This window comes from Tachypleus tridentatus, unplaced genomic scaffold (assembly GCF_004210375.1).
Source record: "Tachypleus tridentatus isolate NWPU-2018 unplaced genomic scaffold, ASM421037v1 Hic_cluster_2, whole genome shotgun sequence".
NCBI classification, from domain to species: Eukaryota; Metazoa; Arthropoda; class Merostomata; order Xiphosura; family Limulidae; genus Tachypleus; species Tachypleus tridentatus.
In genome coordinates, this window is record NW_027467782.1 from 42,697,536 (window position 1) to 42,710,813 (window position 13,278).

At 36.5% G+C, this 13,278-nt stretch overlaps 1 long non-coding RNA gene and 1 other non-coding gene across 2 annotated transcripts; both read right to left on the reverse strand.

Annotated features, from left to right (window-relative positions):
• Window positions 1-1,573: 1,573 nt before the first annotated feature.
• Window positions 1,574-8,927, reverse strand: LOC143243085 (uncharacterized). The gene is made up of 3 exons (XR_013023862.1): window positions 8,705-8,927; window positions 2,746-2,853; window positions 1,574-2,594 (listed from the first exon to the last, which is right to left on the reverse strand). It is a non-coding gene; the product is annotated as an uncharacterized LOC143243085 (long non-coding RNA).
• On the reverse strand, window positions 7,830-7,915 carry TRNAY-GUA (transfer RNA tyrosine (anticodon GUA)). The gene is given in 2 exon segments: window positions 7,830-7,865; window positions 7,879-7,915. It is a non-coding gene; the product is annotated as a tRNA-Tyr (tRNA).
• Window positions 8,928-13,278: the final 4,351 nt, after the last annotated feature.

Sequence of the window (13,278 nt, forward strand, 5' to 3'; positions counted from 1 at the left end):
TGTAATGTGTGACATAAATAGTAAACTAGTATCATCACTACATTCTTCACCTCTGTTATACTGTCATTACTATATGGTTTGTTTTGTCATGTGTGACATAAATAGTAAACTAGTATCATGACTACATTCTTCATCTCTGTTATACTGTCATTACTATATGGTTTGTTTTGTGATGTGTGACATAAATAGTAAACTAGTATCATCACTACATTCTTCAGCTCTGTTATATTGTCATTACTATATGGTTTGTTTTGTGATGTGTGACATAAATAGTAAACTAGTATCATGACTACATTCTTCATCTCTGTTATACTGTCATTACTATATGGTTTGTTTTGTCATGTGTGACATAAATAGTAAACTAGTATCATGACTACATTCTTCATCTCTGTTATACTGTCATTACTATATGGTTTGTTTTGTAATGTGTGACATAAATAGTAAACTAGTATCATGACTACATTCTTCAGCTCTGTTATATTGTCATTACTATATGGTTTGTTTTGTCATGTGTGACATAAATAGTAAACTAGTATCATGACTACATTTTTCATCTCTGTTATACTGTCATTACTATATGGTTTGTTTTGTGATGTGTGACATAAATAGTAAACTAGTATCATGACTACATTCTTCATCTCTGTTATATTGTCATTACTATATGGTTTGTTTTGTGATGTGTGACATAAATAGTAAACTAGTATCATGACTACATTCTTCAGCTCTGTTATATTGTCATTACTATATGGTTTGTTTTGTGATGTGTGACATAAATAGTAAACTAGTATCATGACTACATTCTTCAGCTCTGTTATATTGTCATTACTATATGGTTTGTTTTGTGATGTGTGACATAAATAGTAAACTAGTATCATCACTACATTCTTCACCTCTGTTATATTGTCATTACTATATGGTTTGTTTTGTGATGTGTGACATAAATAGTAAACTAGTATCATCACTACATTCTTCAGCTCTGTTATATTGTCATTACTATATGGTTTATTTTGTGATGTATGACATAAATAGTAAACTAGTATCATGACTACATTCTTCATCTCTGTTATATTGTCATTACTATATGGTTTATTTTGTGATGTATGACATAAATAGTAAACTAGTATCATCACTACATTCTTCAGCTCTGTTATATTGTCATTACTATATGGTTTATTTTGTGATGTGTGACATAAATAGTAAACTAGTATCATCACTACATTCTTCAGCTCTGTTATATTGTCATTACTATATGGTTTGTTTTGTGATGTGTGACATAAATAGTAAACTAGCATTATCACTACATTCTTCAGCTCTGTTATATTGTCATTACTATAAGGTTTGTTTATTGTGTTTCTGTCTGTAACATTCTGTTCTTATGTACTTCAGAATGTCCTACAGTAGTTTATCATCAACCAACAACTTTGTTTCCAGCTTGAAAGAAAAGCAGTTTTTCAAAACATGACAAAAGAAAATTAAAACTCAAGTTCCTTTAAAGTATCTTTTCTCCAACAGTCTAATGTTATAATTTTCCTGCACAGAGAATATACATCTTATAGACACTTACCAACCCTTACATAAAACTTTTCTCAATTATTATATCCTCTATATACTTACAGGTTTCACTCACCATTAGTCTAAATACTTTTATCTACCCAAGCATGTTTAATGTGGTTCAGCTGTACTGTAGCATATAAACAATCCTCTACCAACAGGCATGTGACTTACTCTCCTCATGCAACTACCTCTCCCTGGTGTCTAACCTCACTTGGAGATTAGATGCTAGAAACAGAAACACTAAATTGGATGTAAAGTGTGATAAGTGTCAATCAGTAATATATTTTATTGGTAAGAAAATGATAAGTTCCAATATGATACCTCACCTTTACTAATATAAAAACTAGAATCCTATACATTGACCTGTTGAATGGAGTGGTGTAACATTACCAAAATTATCCCTTTTTAAAATACATCTAAAAAGAGCCCAGGGAGTTTATCAACATCTCTGTTCAGTAAACACACTAGAGGGAGATTGAACTACATCAGAATCAGTTTTACTCTTCACTCTTGATGAAAAACATCATCACTGAATGGACAACAAAGAGAAACATGATAAACAGCAGAAAGAGTAGCCCAAGAGTTGGCGGTGGGTGGTGATGACTAGCTGCCTTCCCTCTAGTCTTACACTGCTAAATTAGGGACGGCTAGCACAGATAGCCCTCGAGTAGCTTTGTGCGAAATTCCAAAACAAACAAACAAAGATACTACAAGAGAGGATGAAAGTCCCTGGTACTGCAGTAATTAGGGGTAGTATTTATAGAACGATTAAGTCACATTTCAGTTGTAGCTTATAGATCAAGAGGAAATAAGATATTTAAGAATTATGGTTCAACTACAATAGTTGCAAGTATAAAAAAGTACAGTCAATGTTCGTGAAGCTTTAGTTAAGTGATTTTAGATTGATAATTTACACCGGAATATCAAATATCAAATAGCAACCTAAATATGAACCTGGCAAACGTTTTGGGAAATTCAGTCCGCCTTTCTGATATTCAACTGTATGCAAGTGCATGATGTGCAACTGCAGGTTTCTCCTTCTAGAAAGGAATAAATAAGATTACATGTATGATAAAAATCGAAGTTTAAACAAGGGATAAACGTTTAGTACTGAATGACGAAATTATATAAGTGTTTCGGGTTAAAGTTGAATTCTATACAATATGGACTAAACAGGAAGATTATACATACCTGTACACTGGCATCGATCCTCAGTTTCCGCTTTTCTATTGCACATGATACACTCACAACCGTCTTCTTTACCACATGTGCACTTCTCGATACATGTGCATGTAGGATCTGTAAAGAGGAATGTGGCACAAATTAATTAGGTGTCATGATACATTGAAGTTCACATTAATAGTTGATTATGTCAGAAACGTTACTTTGTGGTTGACGTTAAGTTAAACAACTGACACAGTTTAACTTGTGTAATCTACAATAGATTAAATCTAATAATGAAGTGTATATAGTGTGGTTTAGTTATAACACTTCGTAAAGTACAAGTCATTAAGATACGAAATATTGTTGAGATAGGAGGTGAAGGTGTGGTTTGAACTGGAAGTTTTAACCATGTTGAGACTGCTAATGAAACTTCCATTGTTTTTTTTTAGATTAAAGATGTCAGACAATAGGTTTAGCTCTTATGTCCCAGTATCACACTTAAATAAACGTGACAGCTTAAGTAGTGTTAAGCTTTCGAAATCAGTTTCAGTGGTAAATTAGGAAGTAAGTAGAAGGTGAGAAATTCCGCAAAAGTAAGAGGATTACTATTGTTCAACCACGAGCTATCTTAATACATGTTGGTAAGAGTTAGATTTGGTTAGAGGCATATGAAATAATGGTAATTCTCTATGTATATAGTTTGACAAGTAACTGACGTAGTTTGATAAAAGTTATTTACCTAAGTGAAAAAATGTATTAGATGATTTTGTAAACCACTTTCCATATCACATAAGACGTACCTAGATATTAAGAATAACTGACATAGCCCTAGATAATTAGGGCTGGTTATGTTCTAAAAGGCAGTTTAGGTAATATTTGATAACACCTATAAATTTCTGGATTTTACTTCCATATAAAACCTTACAGTAAATGGTAACAGATAAGCATTTTGAGTTATGGATTTATACTATTTCATTAACGCCATTTTTATAACAACGAAATCGCATGGAAGGAAATCTTAGTATCGTTAAACAGTTAAGCCGCTAAATATGAATATTTAGATTCATATAATTCAAAGATATCTCTAGTAGTCATTTATAGAAGGAGTACGTTTGTTTTTGAATTTCGCGCAAAGTTGATCGAGGGCTATCTGCGCTAGCAATAAAAAAAATAGCAGTGTAAGACAAGAGGGAAGGCAGCTAGTCATCACCACCCACCGCCAACTCTTCAGCAACTCTTTCACTGACGAACAATAGGGTTGATCGTCACATTATAACGTCCCCACGGCTGAAAATGAATGTTTGGTGCGACTGGGATTCGAACCCGCGGATTACGAGTCGAACGCCTTAATACGCTTTGCCATGCCAGGCCAGTATAGGAAACACAATTCGGTGAAATAACAATGCTTTACGTTTCATTGAGTACATGGTATAGATAGCGATTATTTCTGGAGTTATTTATACGTAGGCTTACCATTACTTCCAAAGTGGGACAGTTTATGAATTTGATTATAGGTACTGAAAGTGGTATAAAGTGCTATTCACTCACATCGTTCTTAGTAGTAGTAGTAAACAAGTATTATTATACAACGTTCCCGAGATTAGGTAAGAAAGCAAGTATTATTATACAACGTTCCCGAGATTAGGTAAGAAAGCAAGTATTATTATACAACGTTCGAGATTAGGTAAGAAAGCAAGTATAATTATACAACGTTCCCGAGATTAGGTAAGAAAGCAAGTATTATTATGCAACGTTCCCGAGATTAGGTAAGAAAGTAAGTATTATTATACAACGTTCCCGAGATTAGGTAAGAAAGCAAGTATTATTATACAACGTTCCCGAGATTAGGTAAGAAAGCAAGTATTATTATACAACGTTCCCGAGATTAGGTAAGAAAGCAAGTATTATTATACAACGTTCCCGAGATTAGGTAAGAAAGCAAGTATTATTATACAACGTTCCCGAGATTAGGTAAGAAAGCAAGTATTATTATACAACGTTCCCGAGATTAGGTAAGAAAGCAAGTATTATTATACAACGTTCCCGAGATTAGGTAAGAAAGCAAGTATTATTATACAACGTTCCCGAGATTAGGTAAGAAAGCAAGTATTATTATACAACGTTCCAAATTAGGTAAGAAAGCAAGTATTATTATACAACGTTCCCGAGATTAGGTAAGAAAGCAAGTATTATTATACAACGTTCCCGAGATTAGGTAAGAAAGCAAGTATTATTATACAACGTTCCCGAGATTAGGTAAGAAAGCAAGTATTATTATACAACGTTCCCGAGATTAGGTAAGAAAGCAAGTATTATTATATAACGTTCCCGATATTAGGTAAGAAAGTGCGTTGATCTTTGAAACTGTTGAGAAAGTTACACATTTTTCTTCACAAGCTATTTCCTTTGCTTTCAAATTGTCGGATGTTGATCACCAGAAGGATGAACCATAAACATATTGAAATAGACAATTAGTATTGATCGAAGCAAAATTACATGCAGACGGTTTTAGAGAAGTTAAAGCAGTTTGCTGTGGTCCACTTTAGAAAGCGATTGAGGGTAGTCCGTAGCTGCTGGTCAATGTACCTCGTGTTTGACGACTGACATGAGGTGCGAAAGTCGTCGACAGAACCCGTTTGCAATAGCGAGTTGTTCAGCGACAGCATTAATCTTTAAACTGAAAAGTGTGACACTCAAAGATACATACCTGAGGGACTCCAAGTTCCTCTAGAGAAGAATTAGAGTGGCGAAACCTCGTATACTTTGAATATCCTGTTCATTAAGAGTTTAGTAAACATGGTCAAACGGCCATTTTCGCAAAATGCCATACTTCCATGTTGTATCAAGTCTTGTCAGTGTCAAAGAATAGATACACGATGTCGTTTGAGAATGGCTTCTCTGACGTTATGTCAGAATAAGGTGGTCTTTGGTGGAGCACTCTCGTTGGAACCCATACTGGGTGAGAGAGAGGAGGTAGATTTATTAGAGTTCGTGAAAGCAATTGGACAGTTGTTTGGTAGTATCTAGCATCAGGAAAAGACATTCTACTGCCAGATCAGAATTGCAAGAGAAGCGAGAGAGAGAGAGATGAAGCATGTTAGTGTACATCAGACACAACAGATGTACTGAGAGATTGAGTAAAGGCCAATTTGAGTTCCAACAATGTAAGAGTGTGGATTAATCATAGAAGTAAACAGCTTGAAGGAAAAGGTGATCGCTCACTCGAGTCTTGGTGGCTAAGAAGGGAAGGTGGAGAGCTAGATATCCAGCAAAAGCTTTCACTTGCTGTATAGGTGATGGTCTGGGTATCAGCTACTTCTTGGCCATCAGAGCAAGAACAAGAGGGGACAAAATTACATTGCTCACAGACCTTTCGAATATTGTCCCACAGTTTTGGAACTGGTGGTACAAGATATACTAGTTATGAACCGAATCCAACATTCCTTATGGCTTTGATTTCTTACCCACTGAGCATGGAAAGTGATGTGGTTCGAGAGTAGGATATCTACAGAAATATTTTTGCTCGTTTTTGAGCCTTCCATGCCATGTGACACGTAGGATTCTACCACGGACGAAAATATAGTGGAAAGCATATTGAGATTCTAGGAATATATTGATCAAATGCTTGTATTATACAGTCAGTTTGTTACTGGAGTGGTCTGTTGGTAGCTTACAGACGAAGACAGGGCTAAGGTTCTGCAAGGATAGTGAAAGAGCTGGTTTGTTTGATCCAGCTTCTACCAGGGCACGAAGGTCGGGGTGGCATCGACCACGACCATTGTGAGACCCACGGAAACACGTAGGGCTACAATCTCCAAGGGTGTGTCGAGTGGTAAAGATAAAGGTGCTGATTTACCAACAGTGCCACCCCTCCATGCATTCGTTCACACAGACTGTCATTTCTGTACAAATAAAAATGTCTGAAGGTGACTAATGGCAGGTTGAGAAATGTATTCTATAAGGAGAGAGAGGATGGTGGGAAGCAATTAGAGTTTTCATGTCATCCAGATTAGAATGTAACCTTCTATAGTTCCATTGTATTATGGTGGCTCTGTGTTGGCGAGGCCTGGCATGGCCTAGCGCGTTAAGGCGTGCGCTTCGTAATCTGAGGGTCGCGGGTTCGCGCCCGAGTCGTGCCAAAACATGCTCGCCCTCCCAGCCGTGGGGGTGTTATAATGTGACGGTCAATCCCACTATTCGTTGGTAAAGAGCAGCCCAAGAGTTGGCGGTGGGTGGTGATGACTAGCTGCCTTCCCTCTAGTCTTACACTGCAAAATTAGGGACGGCTAGCTCAGCTGTTGGCATGTAACTGGGAAGTCGATAAGCCAGTCGAATGGCAAGATTCTGGGCTTGTTGCAATTTTTTTAAGTTGGTTGAGGAGCGCGTTCGCAGTAATCATGTTGCCGTATTCAATGATCGGCCGAATGTAAATCTTGTAAATGGTGAGAATCGTTTTAGTTCTACTGCCTTTGGCAATTCTACTGATTCTTCTGAAGATTCGTTTGTAGACTTTTGAGAGTATGGTTCTGAAGTGATCAGTCCAAGTGAGTTTCTTGTTGAACGTGATACCAAGAAATTTAATAGTGGGGGAGAATTTAAACTTAGTCAGTTTGTCTTTAGGGATGGATTTGCTTTTTCTCGATATTTTGAGTTTAAAGGTTATAGCCTGAGTTTTAGTTGCATTAAGCACGACCCGCCAGGTGTTAGTTACACCAAGTGGTTATACTGTTCAGTGTGAATTGAACGTTAGAGGTGGCCAGTAGGGGTTCGCGTGACGTACTCCATACTGCTATGAGGTCAGCATATCGCGACGCATAGGTGTACTTAACTTTAGGAAAAGGGATGTCGTTAACATATACATAAAAGAAGGCTGAGTACTGAACCTTGGGGAACGCCTGTCGAGAGGTGACCAATGTTAATTCTTACTTCAGCTGTTCTATTGTCTAAAAAGTTAGATATTCATCTTGTTAAGGTGGACGGGAAGTTAAACTGAAGGAGTATAAACTTGAGGTCCTGGTTACAGACTGAGTCAAAGGCTTGTTTAACGTCTGAAAATAAGCCCACTGAAGTGTGGCTTTTATTAAATCCTTGTATGATAGATTAAAATAACCTCCGACGAGGCGGATTTGAACCACCGACCTATGGATAACTATAACCCTCCTACAGTCCACCGCTCTACCAACTGAGCTATCGTCGGATGTTGTAGACTACGCCAACTAGTTTTAACTGAAATTCGTACTTGACGTCGTTAAGCTCCGCCCAGACCTGACTGAACTCTCAAAAACTGAGCGGTAAACTCTATATAGTCCCTTCAGCTCTCATCTGATGGGAACTTATAGAAAAGATAACAGACTCTTATTTCATATAGAAACTAATAATATTATCAATGACATTAAAAATGCAGCCCGGCATCAGACCAGTGATTACATTAACTGAAACTATCTTTCAAGCATTCAACCCTAAACATATGACAGTTGCAGCATTCCTGAATGTTAAAAAAAACATTCGTTTGGCATAACGGACTGCCGTTCAAACTGTACCAACTCAAAATTCCACACACAATTATTCGCTGTATCTCAAGTTTTCTCGCCAACTTGCAGGCCTGAGCACGACTCAATCAAACACATTCCCGCTTATTCAGGCTGGTGGCAGACGTACCGCAAGGGTCTGCTATCAGCTCACTCTTGTACATAATATACTTCAACAACGTTCGGTTCCTCAAACTCGGGTATACTCAGGCGTCACAATATGCTAATAACGCTGCTGTTTCGAGTACGTCAATAGAATAATTAGTCGCAGCTAGTAGAGCTCAAACGTCGCTCAATCACATAACCGAATTGTGTGATCGCAGACGTATAGCTTTAAATCCTAACAAAATACAGGCAATTGTATTTCACCCATGTTGTAAAAAGAAAAATAATAAATTAATCCAACCAAAACTTACTCTACTAGACACCGATATAAAATTAACTAATTCTATAAATACCTCGGAGTCACCTTCAATCGGTCTGTATAATAGACGGGTCACTTTAGCAAAATTTGTAAATTTGTCAATCAACGTAATACTTTTTTTTTCAGACGCATTGGAGGTACTCACAAAGGACGCTTGGCCAGTACCACTACAACTATTTACAAAGCTTATATTAGACCACTTACTGAATATGGATACATAGTCGCGTGCAGCATGCTCAATGACCTCATGCAAAAGTTAGAAACACTACGATATCGAGGTTCCCGTGTAGCACATCGTTTACCAAGGTATACGCCCCAAGGCTACTTAGATTCACTACGGATATTACCTAAACTTAGTGAAATAACCCACAATTTAGCCGCAAGATATTATCAAAGAGCCAGAACAAGAAAAACAATTCTTAAACTTAGCTGAAACACCCAACACGTGGCGCCCCCCACTAGTCTCCTTAATATATTTGTAGTGTATAGAGTACTAACCACTTTCCCCTACACCAGATTCTTGACACAGGATCTATAGATCCCACACCACTCTGAAGGACCCTAAGTCCCATACCGGTCGTTTATCTTTGTGATACTTACTAGTCGGTACCTGTCGTCAGTTTTTCCGCCGCTGCTTGCTTGCCTATTATCCATAACCACAGTTTGTTTGTTTATACGTGTCAGTAATGTACGTAAGTATTTACATACGTGAATTCGCACGTCCTTTTTTGTTGTTTTTTCTCATGTAGCTTTATCTAATATTCAGTCACGAGTAGGTAGGAGAGAAAATAAATTTCTGAGTTGATTCTGACTCATAACCTCGGCTAGGGACCAGTTAGATCTTAAACCGAAATATCTGCATGTTTTCTCTGCTGTAGATAAAGTTAGAGAGAAATAGTATTCAGGAAGATCTTTCCTCTGCACATTTTGTCTGGTCACTATTTTTTACGTTTTTTCTACTCTTTTCAAATATGGGGTGTTACGAAACTAATGAATTGTATTAATATTTCATAATCGCTGGTTCTCGCGAACACGAAAAAGCAACTTGCAGTGTAACTGGTTGCACTAAGGTTTTAAAGAATCCTTGTGTTATTAATCTAACATAACACATGGAGAGACACTATAAAGCAGAATTTGAAAATCTAGTAAGAAGACGCAAAGCTTCAACTATGAAAAGATCACTCCTTCAAGGACCCGGCATGGCCAGGTGGGTTAAGGCGTAATCCGAGGGTCGCGGGTTCGAATCCCGGTCGCACCAAACATGCTCGCCCTTTCAGCCGTGGAGGCGTTATAATGTCACTATCAATCCCACTATTCGTTGGTAAAAGAGTAGCCCACGAGTTGGCGGTGGGTGGTGATGACTAGCTGCCTACTCTCTAGTCTTACACTGCTATATAAGGGACAACTAGCACAGATAGCCCTCAGTAGCTTTGCGCGAAATTCAAAACAAACAAAAACACTCCTGCAATATGAGAATAAACACAGCAAAACACAACTCGTAGTCTTTACGAAATCCACAAAACACAAAAAAAAACAACAGCCAGAACTATATATGAATGGCACTCTACTCCAGATTGCCCCATCGATAAAATTTGTAGGTCTGACCTATTATTCAAAACTAACTTGGATCAATTATGTGAACGAAATTAAAAATAAAGTCTGGCGAAGAACTAACTATGCTAGGAGTCTAACTGGTAAAAACAATGGAGCATCTACAGATAGCATACTAAAAATCTATAAAACATATATCAGACCTGTAATAGATTATGCAGCTCCAGCATGGATAACTGTAAGCAATAAAATAATTAAACCCAAACTACAAACAATCCAAAACACACTCCTCACAACTGCATACAGAGTTCCAAGAACAATATCATCTCAATTCATTCACAAATACTCGAACATACCAACCATACCAGATAGACTCCTACATATTACAATAATGTACTTTAATAAGAATTGGATGAAAAACGAATTACTATGCGAACTAGACAGGTACCTCATACATGATGAAGCTAGTCCTAAATATCTCTCCCCAGTTAACTTATATTTCAAATATAAAAATAAATAAAAAAAGAAAATATATAAACTTTAAATAAAAATTAAAAAATATATATTTATAGTTTATTTATTTATGTATTTAAAAAAAATGCCACCAGCAAACTTGACATTCTGCTAATAGAATAATAACTGTATACGAGCCAAAATACATGGACATTGTCCTGAAAAGGACCAAATAAAATTCAGTTCACAGTCATAAATATCAATCAGCCAAGTACGGGGAGGAGGAAGAGGTCATAGAGAACCTGACCCTCCAGGTTATGTACCCAAACACCGACGACATTCACAATATGAGAAGACTCAAGACCACAGCGACACCAAGCGTAGAAAAACTATTCACGAGTTGTTGTTTTTTTTCAACGATAAATATTCCAATGGACATAAAAAGGTTTCATAATGCTATGATTGAGTTGGTAACCCTAAATTTGAGACATTTTCCTACAGTATAGGAGAGTATGTTTTTAAAGTAATCGATCCAATTAAAAATGTTCTTAACACAATAGTAGATTTAGTTGATAAAAAAGCTATAGAAATTGTAAAACAAATAAGTGAAGAGCTGCAAAACAGATGTTTTCATTGAAAATTAACATCGCATCTTGTCTGGATAGGTCTGTGCTAGCCATAAATGTCCAAGTCATTGATAGCGACTCTCTTCAAATAAGAACGTTAGCTGTTACAAACTTATATTCAGGACATTTTGGTAAAAAAAAAAACATCATAGAAATAGATATAAATGTGTTATCGAAATACAACTTGAGTGTATTCTATCACTACTGATAATGCTAGAAATATGGTTAAAGTTGTGGAATTAATTTCCGATGACGGAAATGTGACTGTTAGTGATGAAAGTGAACTATATTAAACTAGGCAGTGTTGTTTCTGTTAAATATGCTGCTTACACTTTGCAACTTGCAGTAATAGATAGGTTAAATAAAGAACTGTGTGTAATTACTATATCTCAGGCGTAAAAGCTGTCGAAAAAGCTGCGAACTCCAGCTATAAAGAATATTTCAAAGACAAAGAAATATCATATGCTTATTGTGGACGGGAGATGCGATGGTGCTCAACATGTGATGTGATCTCACGTTTAGTGGAACTTGGTGCTCAACATGTGATGTGATCTCATGTCTAGTGGAACTTAGTGCTCAACATGTGATGTGATCTCCCGTTTAGTGGAACTTGGTGCTCAACATGTGATGTGATCTCCCGTTTAGTGGAACTTGGTGCTCAACATGTGATGTGATCTCCCGTTTAGTGGAACTTGGTGCTCAACATGTGATGTGATCTCCCGTTTAGTGGAACTTGGTGCTCAACATGTGATGTGATCTCACGTTTAGTGGAACTTGGTGCTCTACATGTGATGTGATCTCCCGTTTAGTGGAACTTGGTGCTCAACATGTGATGTGATCTCCCGTTTAGTGGAACTTTCACCGTTTATTGAAATAACTAAAACATTCTCTTCAATCCTGAGAGAAATTACAATAAATTAAACTCGTATTAGAACCGGCTAAAAAAGCTACAGTACAGTTACAAGAAGAAAATTTAACTCCTGGAGACTTCTATAAAGTGTGGCTTGTTTGTAAAAGTGAAATATCTATAATCAAACGTCTGCTGGCTCACAACATCACAGAACTAATGAAAGCTAGGAAAAAAACGTCTTAAAAATGAAGTAATACGAGCATCGATATATCTAGATTATAGATTTAGTGTTTTGTTATGTGAAGCAGAACAGCAACAAGCCATAAATCATTTGATCAAACTTAATGGCAGATTATGTGCAATGAATCCTAAACTTGAACTTTGATCAAACTTAACGTCAGATTATGTGCAATGAATCCTAAACTTGAACTTCAAGTAACTTCAGAATCTGAAGAGCAGATGGCATCCAGTACATCAGGGGATGAGTTGGAAAAGATGCTTAGATTGGCTACAAAAAGCAAGAAAAACTCGAGTACTTCAAAAAAGGGCATTGCTTCGGCTCTGAAGAACTTTGGTAATACTGAAATAATTCCAGCACCCAGCAGTCTAACTTCATGGTGTAACTCAATGAAGATAGAACATGAATACTTGTACAAACTGACTATAGTTGTGCATGCTGCTTCAGTGATACAAGACAAGGTTATTTTATATATTTAGTGATCTTTAGTTCCTAAAGAAACAGTTTGTTGCCTGAAAACATTGAGAATATCTTAGTTGTTCATTCTAATTTCAACTTGTAAGCTTATAATGCTTGTATGTTTTATATAATAAAGGAATTGCAGTAGAAACTCCTTTTTACTATTTCTCTTTTACAACTTAATGTGTTTCTAAAACTGTGAGTTGAAAAGTACTAAAGAGTTTAAATACACTATGAAAATTAAATAAAACAGTATCGGAAAGAATGAGTGGTTTTCTGTTAAATACGTTGATTTTATTAATACTTGTCTTAAATGTGTGTTAAAAATATTGTAACTGTAAAAATAATAATAAATAGGAGGAGACAAACTCAGTGATTCATCCTTCAGAAAGAGAAAAGAAACAGGACAGTAGAAGGAGAAATAGATAAAG